Source organism: Meriones unguiculatus, chromosome 2 (genome assembly GCF_030254825.1).
Source record: "Meriones unguiculatus strain TT.TT164.6M chromosome 2, Bangor_MerUng_6.1, whole genome shotgun sequence".
Taxonomy (NCBI): domain Eukaryota; kingdom Metazoa; phylum Chordata; class Mammalia; order Rodentia; family Muridae; genus Meriones; species Meriones unguiculatus.
Genome location: NC_083350.1, coordinates 61,748,974 through 61,770,591, shown reverse-complemented (window position 1 = coordinate 61,770,591; position 21,618 = coordinate 61,748,974). Strand labels below are relative to the sequence as shown.

The 21,618-nt window shown below is 42.2% G+C and overlaps 1 long non-coding RNA gene across 1 annotated transcript in view; it reads left to right on the top strand.

Annotated features, from left to right (window-relative positions):
• LOC132652362 (uncharacterized) overlaps positions 1 to 14,203 on the top strand; it is a 62,058-nt gene extending 47,855 nt beyond the window's left edge. The window contains exons 3-5 of the long non-coding RNA XR_009589872.1: positions 1,333 to 1,525; positions 3,002 to 3,248; positions 12,863 to 14,203. This is a non-coding gene — a long non-coding RNA (uncharacterized LOC132652362). The remainder of the gene's footprint in view (positions 1 to 1,332; positions 1,526 to 3,001; positions 3,249 to 12,862) is intronic.
• Positions 14,204 to 21,618: the final 7,415 nt, after the last annotated feature.

The window sequence follows — 21,618 nt, the reverse complement described above, 5'->3', positions numbered from 1 at the left end:
AGAAAGAACATAAAGAGAGTGATAGGCAAGAGGAATGAATAGCCAGGAACAGGAGAAAGAAAAGCAGAAGGGAGTAGTCTTTGAGAGAGTGAAGAGTGAAATAAGCAAGAGCAGGTGTTGGGTGGAGGACAGGGAGGACAGGGTGAATGAAGCAGAGGCAAAACCCAGAAACCTGTCTCATGAACTTACTTCGTTCATGTGTCTTTGCTTGCTCATTCCTTAATGTAGGCGAGGTGATCCGAATATTGAAGGTGCAAATTCACCCGTAGCATCTATGGCTGGATACAGGCCTGCCAGGGTTGGCTTTGCCCCAGAGGAAAGCAGACAGCAGTTGACCATGTAAATTATCATGTTGAGTGGTGTGTTAGGCCTTTTCACCACTGGCCTGAGAAGCTAGAGGCTGAGAGCTGCTTTCTCCGCGGCTGGAACAAATTAGCTAAGAATTCCTGGTGTGGAGACAGTTGGAGTGGTGGGCACGTGACTCTTCAGTCCTATCACCCAACTGACAGCAGGAAAGGAACCTTTGGGTCCTTACTTGGTGGTGTCTACATAGGAAAAAGGAAAGGAAATAGATTATGGGGCCTTTAATTTGAGCTCTGGCCTGTATATATCTCCTGTGTCCTAGCTTGGGAAAAAAAGAAATGAACCCTTTATCAATTTTTAATAAATTGAAATGACAAATAATCCATTTAATAAATTATTAACTGAGAAAATTACTGAAAACTGAAATATCAAACAATCGTGAGCAAATGCTCGAAGCAGCGTGTTTATTAATAACTTACCCTGCTGTGGGAGAGTGCTGATGTGCTCGATCCCACACAACCGCTGGCTGACCCCATCCAGGCCCAGGGCATTGGAGACCTCGATCTGCACCTCCATAGGTGCACGCTCCATGCAGGTGTGCATGTGGGGGCGTCAAAGACAAAATGAACCTGCAGCCGGCGGATCAGGGGCAGCTCAAGGGTAGGAGGAACCTGCCTGGACATGGCACCTTGGCTGACCCCAAGGAGTTTCCAGATTCTTACCAGTAGTGTTGGAAGAGGGCCAAATTTATTCTTGCTTTCAGGGTTTAAAGTTCTTTAAATTAAGATCCATGCTCTCAGGTTAAATTACTTATGCATGTTTCAAACAGGTTGAGGCTCCCTACTCCCAAACCATTGCAATTGAAATCATTATAAGCTGAAGATATCTTTACTATATTTAACCTATGGAATGCCTTAGCACTACAGCCTGCAGCCAGTCATTCTGAGCTGCCATATTGCATTCATGCAATGGGACAGTTTGGTGACCTGGCATCAAGCCATCCTGTCTGTTATCATCCCTGTTTTACAGGTAAAAGAAAGAGGAGTCTGAAATGTCAACAGATGGGCTGTCTTCTCTTGGGTTCATGGAGCTGTCTTGAACCTGTGCCTCTACGTTCAGCATTGCTAGAAGGACGTTTTCTGCATATTAGCTGGGAAGGAGACCTAAATTCAGTTCTATGAGAGTGTGTATTTCTTCTGCACTACTATGAGTTGGAACTATGGTAAGTTGACTTGTTGTAAATGGAATAATCTGAATAGAGGGGCAGCGCTGATGTAATTGGTAGCAATTAGAACCAGCAGAACCACTGCCCAGGGGAGGCTTCGTGGTCTACAAGCAACTGGCCTAGAACATGGGAGGAGGGAAAGGATTTAAAAATGTAACGGCTGGGAAGGCTGAACCCTGTGTAAGAGAAGTGGTCAGCTTCTGCTAAGGCTGATGCCCCCAGACTGTCAGGCTGGTTCTATGTGGACACATTTTTTTTCAAGATCTCCCTTTGCCTTCTCAGAATTCTTAATGTGGTCATACAGATCTGTTCAGTGTGATTGACATGCTACAGGAGGTGGGTAGGAAGGCCCCTCACCATGTTTTGAGTCAGTCATGTCTGAATCACTCCCATAATGGACAGCAGGCACTGGCACCCCTAAATGCTTCATTTTTCTAAAAGTAACCTAGTCTTGCCTCTGATTTTGCCTGGATTTGGAAGCCTGGAAACATTCTCCGTTTCAACCCTGATGTGGGACTTGGGAGAGTCAGGTCAGCTGACCTCCTTGTGTCCTAGTTTCTTTATCTGTAAAATGGGGATAATAATAAACAGGGTAATTTGATGACTGGATTGAAACAGTCCCATTATATAAATACAATACGGCACTTTGGGATGCCAGGCTGCATGCTCTAAGTTGGTGCTGCAATGGGTATTTTTAGGAAGGAGGGATAGGGGGAGCGATGGGTGGTTTATAAATGTTTGTTACATTAAAAAATGTGCGAGTTTCAATTGTGCGGAGCAGAGTATCATTTGTTTCTAGAAAAATTCACTGCTGTGGAAATGAATTGGTTTGCGCTGAATATGCGATGGTTCAGAGAAAGGGATATTAACCCAATTTGCATTTCTTTGAACTGAAATAAATTATTGCCATGTTTGCATTAGTTGGGTCAACTGGATGTGATTGGGCATGCTGCTTGTGGGGAGGGCTAGCTTTGGGCTTGGAGCTTTGTGGCAGGGTCAGTGTGTGCAGATTGGCAAGCACCTTCCAAACTTGATTATTAACCTTTGAGTGACTGTGAGTCTTCTGATGACAGCAGTGTAGTTTACCCACTCTGTACAAATGAATTGTGTGCAGTTCTCGGTAGAGCTTGCGATGGGCCAGGGTCTAAGTCCCAACACCAAGGAAGGCAATGGCCATAATTTGATATGTTGTGGTTAGATCACAGCACAGACAGGGTGTAGCCCAGTTTCTGAAGCCTTACTTTATCTGTACAAACAAAACGGGACTTTTATTCTGAGGGGAAGGCTCATCAAAGACAACTCCACTTTGTAAACTATGAACCAGGGGCTTTGAACATTTCATACCAACATCAAATACAGTCCTAGCCAGAAGAGGGATCTTGACAATACATGCACAGCCATATTTGTCTCCAGAATTGACTTTGTGGTCTGGACTGGCAGGTCATGACCCTCTTCCTTTGTTTTTCCATCCAGTACCCTTACAAATTGCATGGTGATTCTCGGCAATGCCAGTGTCTGGGCTCCTTCAAACCCAACAACGGACCTTTGGTTGGGAGAGTCCCAGGCTCTGCAGAGAAGCTCAGCTGCAGTCAGCATGGCTGTTGGCGACATGAACTGGGGTGTGAAAATGCATCTGACTGCCATGTAGAGATGGAATTCCTCTGCCAGAGAAATGAGGCATTGTGAGTAGTGGGCAATCTGACAGCACTGTGGAATGCAGGTGAGTAATAAAAATGACATGTAAGGGGGAAATGGGAGCTACATGAGAGGTGTACAATAGTTTCCATCAGCTAGTTAGGCCCAACCAACTTTAGCAGTTCAAGTCTAAGCTTACTGATGGGGTGTGAGAGCCCAGGGACAGAGAAAATCATCGCATCTCCCACCACACAGGACAGAGAAATCTCTGATAATTACCAAGAAGAGAATCTTACTTAACGAGGTCCCCATTTGAACACATGTTTTATTGGGAAGAGGCAAACACAGAAAAGGAAGATGAGAAGCAGAGACTTAATTAAAACAACAACAACAACAACAACAAAAACAACTTAAGGGAAAGCCTCTTTTGTATCATTCCTCCACTTAAAACCCATTCACAGTGTTGCAGCGATTTCAGGTAAAACTATTAATCTTAGGGTTTTGACCTTATTTCAGCACACAGCTCACTGCATCCTGCTGGACCAGTGCCACTGAGGCTTTGGTATTTCCATATGCTCTCCGACTCTGAACGCAATGGCCTTGAAGGTCCTCCTCCCTTTTAAAAATTTCCTTATTGATGTCAGGTCCTTTAGGCAATTTTCTCTAGTCTAGACAAGGCTCCAACCACGGTGAGAGCGCCATATGTTGTTATAGCGAGGAGGAGAGGCTGGTACTGACGGTCAGCCTATGGGCTCCTCAGAGCCTTGACTAATGCACTGCAGCACCGCGGCTGTGTGTCCAGCTAGTCTGGAGGAACTTGAGAAAAGCATCTTGAATGTGTGGCTTCACACAGTGAAATGACTCCGTGGACGAAACGGGGTCAGTCTCGTTGCTCTGACTCCCACCCAATGCCTCGATTACCTCTATCACACATGCACAAAAAATGGCTTGTGTTTCCTAAGCCCATGCCACCTGTAAGGGGAGCTCTCACTGTTTACCTGATGGATTATTATTATTATTTTGAGGTGGAAATGAGTTAATGAATACAGAAAGCATGGCCTGGTACTCAGAAAGGGCCCAGTGATCTTAGCTGTTATTATTCTTCACAAGGGGGTTGAAATTTACTGAGCTCAGTGCTGTCCTGTAAACAAGAAATGATTCTTTTCAATACAAAAGGACCACTATTGGCAACATTCTAGTGCTTCTGGAATATTGTCTCCAGAACAGAGCTGGGCTGGGTGAGCCTTAAGGAAATGAGTCAGATTTTGGGGGTCCCCTCAGGGCCCCCCTCAAGGCTTCCAGTGTTGTAAGATATTTGGTTGAATCTGGGAAATGGTAGTGAGACAGGGAGGGAGGAAATGGCTAACAGAGACTGTGCCGATGTCTGGCTAGGTCTTACTTAAGTTAGGGATGGACGCCATGCTGAGTAAATGAGGTGATGAATGTGTGAGTGCCCTGAAAACTGCAAAGTACTGTTCAAATGAGAAGCATTATTGTGCTCATCTATTTCTCTTCTTTGTTCTCCCAGGGATTTTTAATAAGAGTTTCTTTGGAAAGTCCTAGCTTGGCTTTCGATTAACTAAGGGGAAAGGCTGTGTGCAGTGGCTGAGTTGGGAGGCCTCCATGCCCTGAGCATAGCAGAGGTTCTGACTGGGAAAAAAGTACTTGTTGGCAGGAGGAACTGGGGTGTGAAAATGCATCTGACTGCCATGTAGAGATGGAATTCCTCTGATGTGAGATGTTTCCTAGTTACAGGGGTCACCCTACCGCTGTTCAAAATATGCTTAAGAGGCAGGATGGCCTCTTCAGAAAAGGAAGAAAGAATGTGGCTGGAAATCAGTTGAGTATCGTAGGAACTGCCCTGAATTCCTAAGTCTATGCTTCTAACTCACGATCTGGGTTGGCCCAGGGCACTGCAAGCCTTTTCCAGTTGCTTTTCACAACCGACAGAGTTGGTATGAGAAGAGGAGACTCCTGACCTTTAACATCAGTGATTATCCCTATAACCTGATTCATTCGATTGATTGGCTTCTGCCTGTGCTTGGCATGCCCCTGCATCTTCTTCCCCACATCACCACCATGGCAACAACTCTAACAAATAAGTATTTGAAGATGTGAAGTCCAACTTCAGCACAAGGCACTAGCATGGCAGAGAGGTTAAAGCACCAGGCCAATTCCCAGGCAAATGTCCCTTAATTTGCAGCTGAACTCAGCCTGCTTGTGTGCATATTCTTTTGTGGGGCAAAGGAGACTCACCTGAGAATGTGAATCTTATCTGCTAAGGTTTTCACTAAGGCATGGGGCTGAAACCTTGGACCTCTGAATGCATAAACAACAGGACATTGTATATAACCTTTAAGGGGATTTATCTGCATTATAAACTCTTTAAGTACTTCACTAGTGATTATACATAAGCAATAATACCTAGCATGGAGCAAGGAGCATGGTCTTTTCTCACTGGTCCATATCTAGTAATGAGCACAATTCTTGTTTCACAGATAAGGCCAATCATGTTTGTTCACTGAGTGGATGTGAGGGGATGATCCTATGCAACCTTCCAAGCTTTCAGGAAGATAAAACCCAAACAGGTTCTTTGTTAAATTGCCAGTTGATTCCACATGGTTAGTCCAACCCTCTTATTTTCCCATACAGATAAGTATGATTTAAAGTGTGCAGCTGTCCAAATATTAGTGATTACAAAGTTCCGTGAACTGAAGATGGGCAAGAAAAACCCAAGTTCATTTTCATTAAACTAGAAGAGCCGGGTGTTTAACTCTTACTATCTGAGTTACCTGTTTTGTCCAAGATTTATTGTGTCTCCAGAAAGCATTTATTCATTTGTTCCCCATCTGCCTTTGGCCTTTTTCAGAGATCATTCAGAAAACAGGAAGAGACAGACCAAACCCATTGTCAAACGGCTTAGACTTTAGGGCCTGGTGAAATTATCTGTGAAAATTCTGGAATGATGAATGCTCTTTTTTCTTTTCTTTTCTTTTTTTTCTTTCTTTTTGTTTTGTTTTCTTTTTAAATCTTAGACCAAATAAGGCCTTTCAAGGGCACAGCCCAGTACAGAGAGGTAACCAAGCTCTAGCGATGGCATAGGTGTTCTTATTACAACTGGAGCCTAGATGCTTCTGCAGCATGCAGAGTATTACTGACATAGCACTTCCCAGCCCTGATGCTTTCTTAAGGTGCCCCCACACCACTCTCTATATCTTGTGCCTTCCCTGTCCAAAGCTGAGAGCAGAGGGACACTTAAGTTGCTCAAAAAGGGCAACATGAATACAAGCTTTCATTTTTAGTTTGGTTATACTGTCAAGAGCCTGGGCAGTGACTTCAGATGGAGATGAGAAGAGAGGCAGGACATAGGGCCTGTAGTCAGAAGCTGCCTAGCACAGGACCTTGCAGCACTCCTCTGAGAGGTCAGAGAAGGTGCACTCTGACCTCATTTGTTCATGCGATCATTTATTTGTTTATGCATTAGCTGTTTGTCTGCAGATACACAGTGCACAAGACAGCCATGTCTTCTGCCTCATGGAAGTGGGATGAGTGCGGTGGAGAGGTAGTGATAATACGTAAGTCAACAGATAGCTAATATTTGTTCAGATTTTAGTACGTGTTGAGAAATGAATGGACCACAGCTGCAGCTGAGAATGACAATCACAAGAGAAAGCTATAAGCTATTTGCTACACTCTTCTGCCACCATCAACTGCCATCCTGAATGAGAGGAAGTAGCCTTCCATTCTCTGTGGCATACTGGCAGATCATGCCTACTGTCTACTCCCATAATCTCTCCATTCTTTCTAACCTCTTTCACTCTCTCTGTAAGATTTACATTTTAGCATTTGGTTATGTCATACAGCTATGGATGAGTCAGCTGAATTGGCCTTCTCTACCTTGCCAACAGATGGAGGGTCCAAATCTCACCTCCTCAATCTGCCTCATTGTCCCGTCAGCCCTCTCATCTCTGCTGCTCCCAGAGAAGGCTGCCACCATTCTTTTCCTTTCTTTCAAAATTTCCTTCTTGTAGTCAGGGCTTCAATTAACATTTCTCTGTAGAATGACTGCATTAGGCAAAAGTTTGTGTGGGATCCAATAAAACGTCAGATGATATTGAGCATACGTCAGGCAGAGCCCGCAGCCCAGTAAGTTATTATGTGTAAATGATACAACTTTATTTTGAGGAGAATACATGTGTACTATCAAGCTGTTTTATGGATACGCAGCGTGATTGATTACAGTGTGTGGCTCTGTCGCAACAAGATAAACTCAGATAGAATAATCTGTGGATATTTAGGCTTCAGCAATTTGTTATCCAAACACAACTCGAGAAATGAGAATTCTTTCCATTTCACCTATTTCTCTCTTCTCCTCCCCAATAAAACCACTCCCAGAGTGTTGACTTTTGATGCCAGGAGTTGTCTTCTTGCTTGGGCATTTTTCTGGTCACTCATAGAAAGAAGGTCATGTTTGTATCAAAGCAGCAGCAGCAGCAGCAGCAGCGGCAGGGGGGAGTTGGCCAGAAGCGAGCATGTGTGTGTGTGTGTGTGTGTGTGTCAGTGAGAGAGAGAAAGAGAGAGAGGAGAGAGAGAGAGACAGAGAGAGACAGAGAGAGAGATGAAGGTAGGGTGAAGCTAAGGTTGCTGTCTTAGAGCAGCCTCTGTTTTAAGTTAGCAAATAAGCAAGCCTGAAAACCATCACCATGATTTGTTTATCACATGACATAGTTTGGGCAAAAATGGATTACATCAAGGGAAGGAATGTTTTGTAGATCAATCCCAAGCAACTTGTTGCTAAAAAAAAAAAAAATGACTGTATGGAATTCATCAGCACCTTTTCAAAGAATTGTTTGTCTGTGAAACCAAGAGTTGCTTGGGTGAACCAATCAAGCAGCAGCTTCCACCTCTTTGTCGAAGCCATCCCTGAGTAACTGAGGACACAATGACCTTCTCTGGCTTCCTAAGTGTTGGGTCCTTTCTTTTGATGAGTCACTTCTGAGTACGGCTTTGATTTCTGCTCTGAATTATGCACTTCTCTCTGATTATTACTCTTCTTACATGTATGGGGAGGATCCACGGCTGAGAGGAAGGAAACGGGATCTAGAAAGAGAAGTTCTGCCTTAGCCTCTTGGCTTTGCCTTCTGCTGGTTATATGATCTTCCTGTGTGACAGTTCCACCATCTCAGAAGTGAAGATCGTGCAGCCTAGTCCAACCACCTTCTACCCTGGTGACTTGCAAACTAAACATAGGAATTAGTCTATAAGCTGAGCAATCTTAAGAAATAGTTAAGAAATAGTTACTCACATAGCCACTATTGGTTTAGGTACAAATATAGTCCCCCCTTTTTCTCCTCTTTTTTTATTTTTTAAAATTCACTTTATATCCTTGTTGTAGCCCTATCCCTCCTCCTCTCCCAGTCCCACCCACCCTCTCCCCTGCTTTTCTTCCCCTTTTTCTCAGAAAATGGGAACTCCCTCTCCCATCCAGCCAAGCTCATCAAATTGCATCAGGATTGAACATGTCCTCTACCCTTGTCTAGAAAGGCACTCCCACCAGGGGAAAGTGAACAAAAAGCTGGCAAGTTAGTCCATGTTCAATGCAGTCCCCACTTCCCTTACTAGTGGACACACATGAGGACTAAATTGCCCATCTGCTACAAGGATGTAGATCCAGTTCATGCATGGTCTTTGGTTGATGCTTCAGTCTCAGCAAGCCCCTGCAGGCCCTGGTTACTTGGCTCTGTTGGTCTTCTTGTGGAGATCCTATCACCTCCAGGTCCATTTCTGTTTTTTTCCCCACTTTTCCACAAGACTCCATAGGCATTGCCTATTGTTTGGCTGTGAGTCTTGCCATCTGTTTTGAGGCACTACTGGGTAGAACCTCTCAGAAGACAATTCTGTCAGGCTTCTGGTTGGGCCAGGCATTGGTTGGGCATCCCCTCAATCTTTTCTGTATCTGCTCTACATTTATCTTGTACATCTTGTAGGCAGGGTAAATTTAGGGTCAAAGTTTTTGTGGGTGGGTTAGTGTTCCCATTCCTCTGCTAGGAGACTAGTCTGGTTAGTGGGTGTCCTCTTTGGTCTCTATGGTATCTGCTACTAGGAGTTTCTGCTTGATTGCCCCTCATAACCTCCCAGGGGCCTATCCTAACTTAGGTTTCCAGCTTGTCACAGAGATACCTCCATTCTCAGTTTCTCTTTTCTCTACAAGCCTTCTGTCTTCTCACCCTCATTTTCCCCAGTCTGGTCTCCACATTCTTATCTCTCTGTGCCCCCTCACCTACCTTGTTCCCTCTCTTTGACCACTACCTCTGTCTATTTTATCTCCCCTTCTGAGTGAGATTTGTGCATCCTCTCTTGGGTCCTCCTTATTACTTCTTTGTGTTTGTGCCTTGTAGTGTGCTTATCCCGTACTATCTGGCTAAAATTCACTTATAAGTGAGTACATACCATGTGTGTCTTTCTGGATCTATGTCAGGACGATCTTTTCTCATTCCATTTATTTGCCTACAAATTTCATGATTTCTTTGTTTTTAATAGCTGAGTACTATTCCATTGTGTAAATGTGCCATAGTTTCTTTATTCATTCTTTGGTTGAGGAACATCTACATTGTTTCCAGATTCTGGCTATTGTGACTAAAGCTGCCATGTACATAGTTTAGCAAGTGTCCTTGTTGTATGGTGGAACATCTTTTGAGTATATACCTAGGAGAGTTATAGCTGGGTCTTGAGGTAAAGCTATTCCCAATTTTCTGAAAAATTGCTAGATTTATTTCCAAAGGGGTTGTACAAGTTTGCACTCCCACCACCAGCAGAGGAGTGTTCCCTTTCTCCACACCCTTGCCAGCATGTGCTGTTGCTTGAGAATTTTATCTTAGCCATTCTGACAGGTGTGAGTTGGAATCTCAGCATTGATTTTATTTGCATTTTCCTAATGACTAAGGAAGTTGAACATTTCTTCAAGTGCTTCTTGGCCATTCGAGATTCCTCTGTTGAGAACTCTCTGTTCTCTCATTCTCTCTGTGCCCCATTTTTAAATTGGGTTATTTTGTTTATTCTTTGATTTCTTGAGTTCATTATATATTTTGAATATTAGCCCTTTGTCAGATGTAGGATTGGTGAAGATCTTTTCCCAACCTGTCAATTTGAGGCCCTCTCCCTTTTTATTTCCTGACTAGTCACTTAAGACCTCAGCTGCTTAGAATATCAGAAAGTCCAACTCTGCTCTTCATACCCCATATACATTTCCTTCATTACTCCTTGGGGCATGGTATCTGCTGTATGTGGTTTGCAAAGACTGTTTTATCTGTGGACCTTTGCCTACAGCAGGAGTTTTTAGCCTGTGGGTTTTGATATCCTGAAAAATCATATATTTATATTACAATGCATAACAGTAGAACATTTCAGTTATGAAGTAGGAACAAAATCATTTTACAGTTGAGGGTCACCACAATACGAGTAACTGCATTAAAGTTTACAGCATTAGGGAGGTTGAGAACTGGCCTAGAGGCCTTATGCAAATTGTACAGGTCTGGATCCCTTAATATGATTGCTAGGCTTTCTTAGCCTTGGGTCCTTTTGCACACACACTTACACCCTGGCTCACTATTTCCCAAATCTCTTCTCCAAAATGTCTTCTTGGAATTCCTTAGGTCCGAATATTGGGTCCATGTCACCAGTTCACACTTAAAAAATTCCTTTTTAGATCCATACCAGTCCTTTCTTTTTTTCAAACTCTATTCCCCCTTTTTAAATTTTTTTATATTAATTACAGTTTATTTACTTTGTATCCCAGCTGTAGCCCTCTCCCTCTTGCTAGAGGACTTGAGGGTGTCCTGGGGACAATAGAATGCTCTTTTATTGTTTAAGTGAAAATGAAAAGTGGCCTCTTCCTACAGGGTTGTTGCAAGACTTAGATGAGATGCTAGATGCTTTCCTCAGAAGAATATGTGTCACGACTAGGGTGTTGTTAGCTGTTTTCTACTTTGGCTGAAGGGTGACAGATGATGGCTATTGATAGATGAGCTTCCCTAATCTGAGATTTGCATTGCAGGGCTGCAGGGATTATTATTCAGGTTGTTTCTCCCGTAAAATGGTCCTGCGCTCCAAATATAACAAACACAATTTAGCTGTGTCTTTTCCCCTCCAGTGACATTCAACAAGTTGGACTTAGTAAGTTAAACAAGCATACTGATTGTACAACACCGAATGGTCAGCCCTGAAAGCAGACGTACCAGTAACAAACACTACATAGACCAAGAAGGTTGTAATTATCTATCTATCTATCTATCTATCTATCTATCTATCTATCTATCTATCTACACATACCTACACTCCTACACTCACACTCCACTCACTCATGCAATAACAATGAAAAAAAAAAGAGACCATGAATTTGAAAGAGAACAAGGAGAGAGAAAAGAGAAGGATAGGTTTTAATTATATTAAAATCTCAAAAATACAATAAAAAAAGAAAAAAATTTTAAAAAAGAAGCAAAGGGGAAAGTTTGTACTAGTTTTTGTTGTGTAACAGATTGCTATAAAATATTGTGGCTTCATGGCAGTTTAGTGTCCAAGTGAGTTACATAGCAATGGGAAGAGGGACTGCCTCTGACATAATCTGATAAGCCTGCTCTTTGATCACCTCCCCCTGAGGGGGGAGCAGCCTTACCAAGCCACAGAAGATGACAATGCAGCCACTCCTGATGAGATCTGATAGACTAAGATCAGAAGGAAGGAGAGGGGGACCTCCCCTATCAGTGGACTTGGGGAGGGGCATGCATGAAGAAGAGGGTGGGTGGGGTTGGGAGGGGAGGAGGGAGGGGCTTATGGGGGAACACAAAGTGAATGAAGTGAAATTAATTAAAAAAATAAAATAAATTAAAAAATATTGTGGCTTAAAGTGACTACCACTTATTTTATTACTTTATTATTTTATTTCACTGGTCAGGTCAGCTGGTTACTAGTTTGAGTTTACCCATTGTACTGTCACGGTTTCAAAGATGTAGCCTGAGAGGTTACAAGGCCTGCTGAGGTACATCCATAGAACTTTGTGTCAACTCTGTCATTTGATGGGAAATGCTTTACTGCTCTGTGGTTAATTGCAGTTTACAGTAATAGTTAAACTCTTTCTTCAGTCCAGTTGATTCTTAATTTTTCCATTGACATTCTGAGAGATACCTCTGTTTCACTTTTCTCTCTCACACTTTTAACCTTTAGTTAATTGCATGCCAACTCTGCACCAGGCAAATTGGTCTATAGAGGCATAGCCACATAGTATTCAAAAGGGGCATTCAAAATGGAGTAAAAGTACTTTAATAGTTTAGAGCAGGGACTTTAGGCTTGTCTAGAGAAAACACAAAGGCCCTCTCAAGTAGACCAAAGTTCAGGCTAAGTATTTTTATTTGTTTGCTTGATTTACTCTGTAGTACTGGGGAGATTAACTAAGGGTCTTGTGCATGATAGGCAAGGACTGCACCACTGAGCCATATCTTCAGGACAAGGTTGAATTAGGGAAGAATGCTCTATAGTTTGGGGGTGGAGCAGAATTTTTGGAGCTTAAAAATGGATGTTACTGCAGAAGAATACCCAGACAGCTCTCTGAGCTACAGTACAACCTCCCAAACCCTCTAGGTTTTACTTACGTTTAGGGAAAGGATGGAACATAGTACTGACTGTTTTGTCTTGATTTCCACACAGAGCCAGATCATCAAGTAGACTCTTCTCAGTGAGATAACCTCAGAAGGTCTATTTACAGAGTTAAGCATTCCCCCTCTGTGTCTCTGATTCTACCTCGCCCATGAGATGCTCTTCACCTATCTCCTGCTCTGATTCCAATCATCTATAAGAGTAGAGGTTTGCTTCAGGATCAACTGGTGAGCAGCCAAGACATGTTTCTACTTGTGGACCTATGTGTTTTCTACATACCTGTGTGATGCTTATGTTTATTAGTCAGTGTGACAGGATATAGAACCTCTGGCCATGTGTTTGTGGGAAATTCTAGATAGCATTCATTTAACTGGGAAAACCTACTTTGATGTGATTCTGTGGGCTGGAATCGTGGAGTGTATAAAGTGGAAAAAGTAAGCCAAGCACCAGCATTTATTGGCTTTTTTTTTAGACATGGTTTCTCTGTGTAGCCCAGGCTTTTCTGGAACTCTTTTATAGACTAGGCTGGGCTCAATCTTGGAGAGTCACCTGCCTCTGCCTCTGGAATGTTGAGATTAAAGGCCTACACCACTACTGCCTGGCTTGTTCTTTGTTTCTTGAGAGCAGAGCATCATGACCAATGGCCTCATGGTCCTGCTGCTACTGTTTCTTCACCATAATGGACCACAGCTTAAAACCGTGAGCCCGGATACTATTCTTTTTCTCTCAGATTTCCCTTTTCAGGTAACAAATATAACCTATGTGGCAGGTGTTGTTTCACTCACCTGGCTGTACTGTGGAACCAACCGTATCATTTGTGTTTTGTGTAGCATGTCATGTCAGAAGCTATTACCTGGAGGTCAATGAGTAAAATAGGTCACAGACATAGAAAGACAAAGGCTGCAATATCTCAGTCCCACGTGGTGTCTAAAATGTCAAACCGGAAAGCAGAGACTACAATGCTGCTTACCAGGTGCTCTGATGAGGGACATTGGAAAATGCTGGTGAAGGAAATAGGTATGAATAAGATATAATGATCTAAAACATATGGTGACTATGCTTTCTAATAGTGTATTGTGCACTCAAAATATCCCAGGAGAAAGATATTAAGTATTCTCACCATACATACACAAAACAGTGAATAAATGAGATGATGGAGCTGTTAATTGGATTAGTTGTGATAATCAGTTTACAATATGTGTGTATATATATACACAGATATATATTATGTATATCACACACACATATATATATATAACTCATATTCATGTATATATTAAATCACCACATTGCATACTTAAAATAATAATGTTTATTTGTCAGACCTCTATACATTTTGGGTAAAAATACAACTTTATGGAAAGTTTCATCAGATATTGTCTTATATTTTCAGATACTGTTACTGAAAGGTACAAATAAATTGATTGTGATTTTGGAATCCTGGCCCCTGGACTCTGCCTCAATTAGAAATATGCTTCATTTAACATTCTGGTGATCCTGCTGGCTACAGTTCCCAGATGTGAATCTGGGGGTTGATACACACCTAAAATCAACATTGATTTCCATCATCGAGTGTTTGATGGTTCTAACCTTATAACCATTCTCAAGCTCACCTCTGATGGGTTTACTCATAAAAACTATCAGGTGGACAGAAAGGTGTTTTCACTTAGGGATGAGAACTTTCAGGTGCTGAGAAGTCTGCTTAGAGTCTCCAGCTAGTGAGGAGCTGGTGCACAAATGGCTAGGTTTTAAAACGTCCAGAGCAGAGCTCCATTGATAAATACAGAGTAATGGCCTCAGGCTTGTCACAAAGCATGCCATCCAATTCTCTTGCACTCCCAAAATCCCAATTCTTGTTCAACTAGAAGTGACCATCCCAAGTATACTTCCCTGAGCCTTTCTGTCTGACTTGTCTTCCCTGTCATGGCCTGATGTCTGGCTAGTCCTTTCAGCCATGTAAATCCTTATATATACCATGGTGCATAGTCATTGAGAGACAAAGAACACAGGCTATTTTGGATCAAAGATATCCTACAATTCCTACCTAATTCAGACTATTTTCTAGGGGTGGGGCAGGTAATGATTCCTCATGCCCTGTCTTATTTTTGCCAACTTAACACTCATACACTGCTCAGCTGGCAGACATGGCGAAGGTAGCTGGCTGAGCTTGCAGGAAGGGGGCAGCCTGGATTCGAATATTTGACATGATGCCAAAGATTAGATTTTTGTATTGTTGAGGGCAGAATGAAGGCAAACCACTGAGAATGCCAGGAGGCGACTTTTAATCTACCACTAAGAGGAACTCTCTATCCTTTTAGAGCTACCCAGATGAGAAGATTGTACCTTAAGAGGCCGTGTATCAATTCATGGGAGCTGCCTTTCCCCCAACTAGGAGCAAGGCCCAACAAGAGGCATTTTCCATCAAAAGAAAGCCCATCAGTTTTTTCTTTATTAAGCCCAGCCACTGGTCCTAATTTTAGATTCTAGAATGGCAGCAAATAAAGCTAATCACTCTTGCACATTTTACAAGAGGGGCTTGTAAATGTATTTCTAATTGGTGGAAATTCAGGCATCTTTATGAAGTGGAATAAATTTCAGGCCAGTGGGAGATATTTTGGGACAGTGTATTTCTTTTTAGTCCATACTTTTTTTTTTTTTTTTTCATTCCATAAAGCTGACCAGTGATGATCTTGGTTGGACAAATGAATAGAAAACTCATTTTAACTTTCAATTGTTGAAGGTGCTTTTGGTGGGAAAGAAGTAGAATCGGTAGAACTTTTGAAGTCCCTCTGAGTCTTTAAAAGGGCACATTTGCCTTCAGATTCAGACCGTGGATGAGATGGAGGGCTTTAAGGAAATGGGTATGTTGGATGGTAAAGGGTCAGAAAAGGGTTGCAAATAATTCCTGCATCACCGTAGGCATTCAGCCTAAGCAGGCCTCACCCTTTTTGTCTCCATTATCCCTCAGCATGCCTAGTGCTTTATTGCAAGTATTCCCCACAAACCTGCCTTCTAGGACACTGGCTTCCTTCTAGTAAATGAACTACCTCTGCTTCCTTCTATTCTCTTGCCATTGATATAGTGTAATTCTCTGTTAAATAAATTTTTAGCATTTCTACCTTTCTGCCCATGAGAAGGATTCGCAAACCTGAATATTTCCTTTGTATTTTTTTTCTAAGAGCTGGTAACTTCTAGTTTTAAATTTTGCCTAGTTACCTGTGTTCTTACCACTTAGTCCTCCTTACAGTCTCTGGAAGAGGAATAGAGGTCTTCTGTACTGAGTCTAGCCCATTGTGTGATAGAATAATGTGGCTTTAACTTCAGAGATTAAACCGCTTTTGTATTTCATTGGACTGGCTTGCTCTGGGCCTTCTGCCTTTGTTCTGTCTTGGTTTCACCCAAGTTTCACTCCTTTGATGGCTATCTTTTTTCCTGGAAACTTACATCTCTTTCTGCTTTACTCATTTACTTTGCCGAAGATACATTTCTGTGGATTTTCATGGAACTGCGTGCAGATGAGATTTGAAAACCTTTGTTTACCCAAACGTCTTTGCTTGTCCTTCACATTTGAGCGAAAATGTGTTGTGGTTTGAAGGTGGAATCTATTTGAACAGCTGATTCCAACCTGGTGGGCACAATCTGGAAGACACCAGAACACTTATGAGGTAGGGCTTGACCTGGAGAAAATGGGTCATTGAGGAAAAACCTCCAGATTTGATAGCTTGGCCATATTTTCTGTATGTTCTCTGCTTTCTGTTTCAACAAATATTTGAGAAGTTCCAACTGCACATTCTTGTCATTATGATGCAGCCTCTAGCCACGACTTCCCTTCCATGAGAGACTATCTCTCAAGCTGTAAGACACAAATCAACATACTTCCTCTAAGCTGCTTTTTGTCAGGTATTTGGTCACAACCAGAAGAAGAGTAGCAATGCAATAGGGTACTCTAGGTTAGAAATATCCCCCCCAACACTTTCAGGGTTCTGAAGGCACAACTTTCCATCTATAGCTTTCTAGACATCATGTTGTGGATTCTAGCTTTTCTATTAATGACTCTGGTGCTGTCCTGGTTTTTACTCCTGTTTATATGATTTCCCTTATTTCTCTCAAAGTGTTTATTCCTACTATCTCATTTATACTCCTTTTATATATGCATACATTTTAGGAATATTTTTATAGCAGTAGGTTTACAGTACTCTGTGAGAATTCCAGTTTAAACACACACTCAAAGATTCAAAGCGATCACTCGTATTTGGGAGAAAACATGTAGTGTTTGTCTTTAGGATGTTTGGTTCTAGTAGTGGTCACTATTCTATTGCTATAAAGAGACACCATGTCCCCCCTCCCCCCAAAAAAAAACTATAGAAGAAAACATTTAATTTGGGGGCTCGTTTACAGCTTCAGAGGGTTAGTCCATTAACATCAAGGCAGGGATTATAGTGACTGGCAGGAAGGCAGGCATAGTGTTGGAGAAGTAGCTAAGAACTACATTCTCATTCACACACACACACACACACACACAGAGAGAGAGAGAGAGAGAGAGAGAAATAGAGAGACAGAGAGACAGTGACAGGGTCTGGCATGGTCTTTTGAAACCTCAAAGCCCACTCTCAGTAGCATACCTTCTCCAACAAGGCCACACCACTTAATTTTTCCCAAGCAGTCTCACCAAAACTAGGTGCTACGTGCCTATGGGAGCCACTGTCATTCAAACTAACAGTTTCCTTACTCAGTGTGCTTATTTCCAGCTCCATTCAATTAACAATTTTATGGTTCTTTACTGCTGAATAACGTTTCATTGTTCATATATACCATATTTTCATTATCCATTCATAAGCTGATGGACATCTATGCTCATTCCATTTCCTGGCTATTGTGAAAAAAACTTTTCAGTTCCGAAAATATATTTGGCATTTTACCTTTGTAATTGCCTCATTTACTTACTGAGCTCTCATTAAAATTTTCTTTAAAGGACTTTTGGATCTCCTGGATGCTTGACTTTTTCTATCATTTCTTTCCTACATTGTATCACATTACCCATTATATATTTCCTAGATATTAGTTATATTTATCCTTTGGAAGGCTTGCAATTTTTAAATATAGTTGTTTCATATTTAGTACCCTCAGAGCATTTTTAAAGTTTCCTGGTTGTTCTTTTTTTTTTTAACAGTTAAGAAAACTTTTATTTCTGAGATACACAATATACATAAGTGTATTGCATATTTCAATTTGCTAAGTAAAAGGAATCTTAATGTTAAGACAACTATATGGGAAGACATTTTGAATCTATGCCAATTTTTTAAAGATTTTTTTTAATTTTTTTAACTTTTATTACTTACACTTTATTCACTTTGTATTCCCCCCTAAAAATCCCTCCCTCCTCCCCTCCTAATCCTACCTTCCCTCTCCCTTCTTCACACATGCCCCTCCCCAAGTCCACTGATAGGGGTGGTCCCCCTCTCCTTCTGATCTTAATCTATCAGATCTCATCAGGAGTGGCTGCATTGTCATCTTCTGTGGCCTGGTAAGGCTGCTCCCTTCTCAGGGGGAGGTGATCAAAGAGCAGGCCAATCAGTTTATGTCAGAGGCAGTCCCTCTTCCCATTACTATGGAACCTACTTGGATGCTGAACTGCCATGGGCTACATCTGTGCAGGGGTTCTAGGTTATTTCCATGGTACTTGGTTGGAGTATGAGTCTCTGGAAAGGCCCCTGTGTTCAAATTTTCTGCTTCTGTTGCTCTTCTTGTGTGGTTCCTGTCCTCTCCAGATCTTACTATTTCCCACTTCTTTCATAAGATTCCATGCACTCTGCCCAATAGTTGGCCAGTCTCAGCATCTGCTTTGATAGTCTGCAGGGCAGAGCCTTTCAGAGGCCCTCTATGGCAGGTTCCTAACTTGTTTCCTGTTTTCTTCTTCTTCTGATGTCCAAATTACAGTTTATTCACTTTGTATCCCCCCGTACTTCCCTCTCTCCTACCATCTCAACCCCTCCCTCCCTTTTCCCCACCTGTGTCCCTCTCCCAGTCCACTGAAAAAGGAGATCCTCCTCCCCTTCCCTCTGGTTGTAGTCTATCAGGTCTCATTAGGAGTGGCTGCATTATCTTCTTCTGTGGCCTGGTAAGGCTGCTCCCCCCTCAGGGGTAGGTGATCAAAGAGCAGGCCAATCAGTTCATGTCAGAGACAGTCCCTGTCCCCATTACTATGGAGGCTGCTTGGATACTGAATTGCCATAGGTTGTTCTTTTACAATAGCCTTCTGTTTTTGTTTCATGGATATCTATTTTCTTCCTAAAGAATCTATAGTTTTTATTTCATTTTTTGCACTTCTTTGTTTTCTCTAAGCCTGTTGTTTCAGCTTTTTGTTTTACTTTTTTGTTAGAGTTCCTATATGTGTCTTGTGGCTCTTGCTTAATATTTCAGAGTGAGGAACCACATTTATGACTATAATTTGGTTTATAATTCTGACTACAATTCTGTTGGGCTTTGTTACTTGATGGTCTTCACTATGGAATGATTGGATCCTGGAAATATTGTTAGTTAACTCATGACTCAGACTCCCAACATTAGAGTCACAAATGCTAAATGTTAATTGTATAGAGACAAACCTTTAGCTTTCCGTCTTGCTGATGGTCTTTTGGGGGGTAGCATTGGGAGAAGGAAGGGAGGTGTCTCACCGTTCAGGTACTTAAGTAGGTACTACTTTTGAAGAGGACTGCTCAAGAATGTTACATTTGTGGTAGACAATTTAAATGATGGGACTAGAGAAGTGGTCAAGGTGACAGGGGGAGAACATGGAGAGATGAACTTTAGAAGTCAAAGGAGCTGACTGTAGAGTACCATTGAAGATCTTTAATAATGCAGCGGAAGTAGAATCCAGTTTTGGTGACTAAGGGAAACAAAGAAGAGAACTGACTATGGAGAGACTACTTCATATACTAGAGCCTTGTTCTTCCATGGGCTTCCTTGGCCTCAGTTTACCTAGTTTTCAATAGTATTGAGCATATACTAAAACAATCTGGGGTGCCTGCACAGTAACAGTAGGACGTGATGGGCAGGAAGCAAGAGGGATTTTTAAATATATGAAAGTAAAACACTTTATTTAAGGAAAAGGCAACTTGGAAAAAAGAAAGCCTAATAAATAACTCAGTACAGCTGGCTTAAGCACTTTAAAGCCAGTGTTGGTGATAAGCAATGAAAACATTAATATACAATGCTTCACCATAAATGAGTACAATTCAGGCTGATGTATTGCAGCTGAGCCGGCTGGTGGATGGCATGCTTTTAAAGTGATGTTTACAATCAGGATCTTTTTGCTTGGGGAAGTATAAGGCAGCAGAAATGGCTGAGAGCTTTGCCAGGGTGCAGCTCTGAGCCTTTGGTGTGTGGGAGCCCTGCCAAATGGCTGGCTTCCTCTACGGCCTCTTCCCACTCAGTAGAACACAGGGCATCTGGGGAAGCTCAGAGTAGGGTGGTGGCCAGCTTCTGCAGAGAGCTATGAGGGCAAGAGAGAGAGAACTATGAGGCCAGGATAGTTCATACTGGCCATTCTGAGTTCCCTGTCTCCACAGATGAGGTCACAGAGGGTGTCTCCCAGGTTACCAAGATCAGTGCCCTCCTGCCCCTGCAGCCTTTCTCTAGCTTGGAGTATTTTGCTGCTCACTGAGTTTCTCATTCTCATAGTTCATTCAATGATGTGTTTTACATTGGTGTTTGTGTGTGTGTGTGTGTGTATGTGTGTGTTTATACCAATGAGTTTCATTAGGGTTGTTCACAAGAGCATGAACAAGGGGCAATTTACAGACACAAGCAACTTTCTACCACTGAATAAAATGTTTCTCTCTCCTCCAGTACACATCAACTGCTTGTAAATTCTCAGCAAGGCGGCATTACACATCCTTCTCCCTTCCGTGATGGAATGTTGTAGACAATCATATTATGTGTAGACAATCATAGCTGCTTAAAGTTCAAGAGAATGATAGCCATGTCACTCCTGGGGGTGTCCCATAGCACTTTACTCCTCTAACTCTTACATCCTTCCCATCCATTTTCCCTCCATGCTGGCTAAGCCTTTGAGGGGTTGATATAAATGTCCCACTTATAATCGAACACTCAATGCATGTCTATTTTCTGCACTTTGACCAGTTATCAGTCTCTTCAGTAACCACTGTCCACTGTGAAAAGAAGCTTCTCTAATGTTTTCGAGTTTGTGAAATGGTGTGGGAAATCCCACCCTGTCAATATAGTTATGGAAGGTTAAGAAGAGATAATCTGAATGAAAAGATTGCAACAGGAAGCTTTCTTTTTAATACAGGGTTAGTCTGGTAATATGTCTCAGGGACACATTCACACTACTATAAAGTCACGAGAAGAAAACACACGTGTTTGCACAGTACTGTTTTTACAAGATGAGGACCAGCCCCACCTTCGGCAAAAGGGCCTCCCTGGGGCCACACAGTTTTTTGTTTGTTTGTTTGTTTGTCACTCCTGCTTGTGTAAGTAACCTTCTCATGACCTTCAAAGTGTCGCTCCCCCCCCCACCCCATCTCTCTCAGTGCCTCAGCAACCTGTTAAGATTCAGCTTCACTCCTGTTGCCAACACCTGTTTCTCTTTTCTAGGTTTCTGGCATCCCTTACTGAGTGGGAAACAGGAAATGTTCCTTTTATCTTTTTTTGTTTCTATTTTTTTCTCTTATCACTACTGTCCATGAAGCAAATCAAAGGCCTTGTTTCCTTAAAAGATTCCACTGTCAATCAGTGCAAGGGAGATATGTACCATCGCACAGTGAGTGAGTTGGTCAGAGAGGCAG